Source organism: Stigmatopora nigra, chromosome 4 (genome assembly GCF_051989575.1).
Source record: "Stigmatopora nigra isolate UIUO_SnigA chromosome 4, RoL_Snig_1.1, whole genome shotgun sequence".
Classification (NCBI taxonomy): domain Eukaryota; kingdom Metazoa; phylum Chordata; class Actinopteri; order Syngnathiformes; family Syngnathidae; genus Stigmatopora; species Stigmatopora nigra.
The window spans coordinates 1,465,377-1,467,876 of record NC_135511.1 but is presented as its reverse complement, the minus strand read 5'-3'; the positions used below and the strand labels follow the sequence as shown (position 1 = coordinate 1,467,876).

General features: G+C 35.6%; 1 protein-coding gene and 1 long non-coding RNA gene across 6 annotated transcripts in view; one reads left to right on the top strand and one right to left on the bottom strand.

Annotated features, from left to right (window-relative positions):
* LOC144195361 (protein Spindly-B-like) overlaps positions 1 to 2,500 on the top strand; it is a 59,495-nt gene that overhangs the window by 42,731 nt on the left and 14,264 nt on the right. The gene's annotated exons all lie outside the window — the stretch shown is intronic.
* The window catches only part of LOC144195363 (uncharacterized), a 5,978-nt gene that overhangs the window by 135 nt on the left and 3,343 nt on the right, over positions 1 to 2,500 (bottom strand). The window contains exon 2 of the long non-coding RNA XR_013326080.1: positions 1 to 2,500. This exon is cut by the window's left edge and continues 135 nt beyond it; it is cut by the window's right edge and continues 1,768 nt beyond it. This is a non-coding gene — a long non-coding RNA (uncharacterized LOC144195363).

Below are 2,500 nucleotides of genomic sequence, written 5' to 3'. Positions count from 1 at the left end.
ACGCATAAAGATAAAACAAGTTTCGCGGTTTTGTTATCAACTCTCTGACAGCATTTGAGGGGTGACTCATTCTGACTTGATGAATGTTGCCTACAATGACTATGTAAACGTGGACTACCAAGTGATTACACCTGTTTCGACACTTAAAAATTAAAGATTTTCTTTGTCATTAATAAAATGTCAAATATAAAAGTTTCACCAATTTCCCCATTTTCAAATAAAATCAAAAGCATTCATTGTCACCGTACACAGCTGTGTATAACGAAATTGGTGGTGCTACTACACAGTGAGTTTTCCCAGTAAAAAAAACAAATAAGTAATATAAAAATGTAAAAATTTACACCCTGACAACGTCCATTCTAAAATATTGCACAATCTAAGATATTGCACATTGTTATTACAGACCCCGAAGTTATTGCACATAAGGGATTGTGTGTCGTGCTAACACAAGTTCAGAGTCCTGATGGCTGTGGGGAAAAACTGTCCTTAAGTCTAATTGTCCGTGCTTTGTGAGACTTGTAGCATCTGCCAGAGGGCAGCAGCTGGAACAGGTTGTGAGCAGGGTGGTATGGGTCCCTGACAATGTTCTCGGCTCTGCTGAGGTAGTAATGTCATCCAGTGATGGCAGTGAGCAGCCGATGATCTTCTTGGTGGTGTTGATCACACTCTGCATGGCCTTTCTGTCTGTGCCGTGCTTCCAGCATACCACACTGTAATGCAGTACACGAGGATGCTCTCCACAGCGGCTCTATAAAAGGTTACCAGATGCTTAGTGTCGGAGTTGTTCGTCAAAAGGCAAACCAGGCTGCTTTCTTCTCAGGAAAACAGTTTTCCCGTTCTCTCCAATAGTTACATTCACATCAATTAATTCCAGAAACAAATGTACATATTTAGAATTCTGAAGAGAATTGAAACCACTAAAATCTAACCACTCCTTGTTTGTCAGGGTTAATATTTTTAGCATAACCGTGTCATTTAGAGCAATTAAAGCCCATTACTTATAAAATGCATACTAATCAAGTTCCATTTCATTCAATAATGTGTATCTCATTGCATATTAAACTTGGATGTTTGAAATTCAAAATACCCCAATCTAGTAGCCTTTTTTATCAGATGTAACATTCCATTGTCTTTGTAGTTTGACTATCATCTTCTATAAAACTTTTAATCAATATTTTTCAATAGTCCGGCATGAAATTAAAATTTAGTCACATTTGTATCCATTGTAGTTTCTGTTTTCTTTCTGATTATTTACTTTAACTCTCTGAGAGAAGATTGATACGCTTTCACCTTTTTTATTATATGGAGACAATAAAACCAATATGAAAACTTACTTATTGTTAATGGCATTTCTCCCTGAGCAATAATCTTTGGCATTGCTCCCTGAGCAATAATCTTTCCAATCAATGTTGGAGTGCTTTCAATTGCGCCTTATGTCAAAAAGTTTATCTCACCTGTCACCTCAAACGTTTCAACTGAGAGAACCTTCTTACAGTGCACAGGGTGGATCCATATCCCCCTTTTTGCAATTTTCATGTGTGCAATGACATTGTGCAATATATTATAATTTACCTAGCCCTGATGCTACATTTTATACTTTTATATTACTGTTTGGTTCATTAATAGATATATTTTAATATAACATAAAACTATAAGGAAGACATCGGGCATATCCCGCGTTACCTTGCAAGTGAGACTCAATCCTGACTCGTCCTCTTCACGGATCATTCTAAAGAAACGAATCCTCTCCTGCCCATTTAGTTCTGTTATTGTCAAAACAATTAAGGTTATCTATTCAAAACATTTGCATACAAGGTAACCCGAGCAAACAAAGTCTGAAATAAAAAACAACTGCATAAGAATTAAAACAAGCAAAAACAAGCAAGCATCATTAAATCAAAACAATTGCATACCGAGCAACACTATTTCAAAACATTTGCGAGTATCTTCGGAGGTTGATTTGATCTGCCATCTTCTTTGGAATCCAAGTGAAAACAATTTAAGAATCCTTCCCCAAATCTTCATTGTGAACTTGTGACTGGGTGAGGGGTCAAACAATTAACAGTCCTTGGATCCATCTGAGAAGCCAGGGACTGGGTGAAGAGCCAAGGTTTAATATAAATCAAATCATCAACAGAGCTTGGAGCCAGCAGCCATGGAGAGTGACCTTCGAGCTTGTTTAGGTAACAATTAAAGTAAGCGTTTGTCAAGCATATAATGATTACTATTTCACATATACATGTAATGATTATATTTCACATACATATACTGATTATTTCACATATACATATAATGATTAATATTTCACATATGCAAATCATGAATAATATTTCACATATGCAAATAATGGTTAATATTTCACATATGCAAATAATGATTAATATTTCAAGCAGATTTATAATAGTACCAAAAAATAACCAACAATTACTATTTGTTTTTTTTCTTTTACTGGGAAAACATACTTTGTGGAGTAGCACCCCCAATTTTGTTATACACAGCT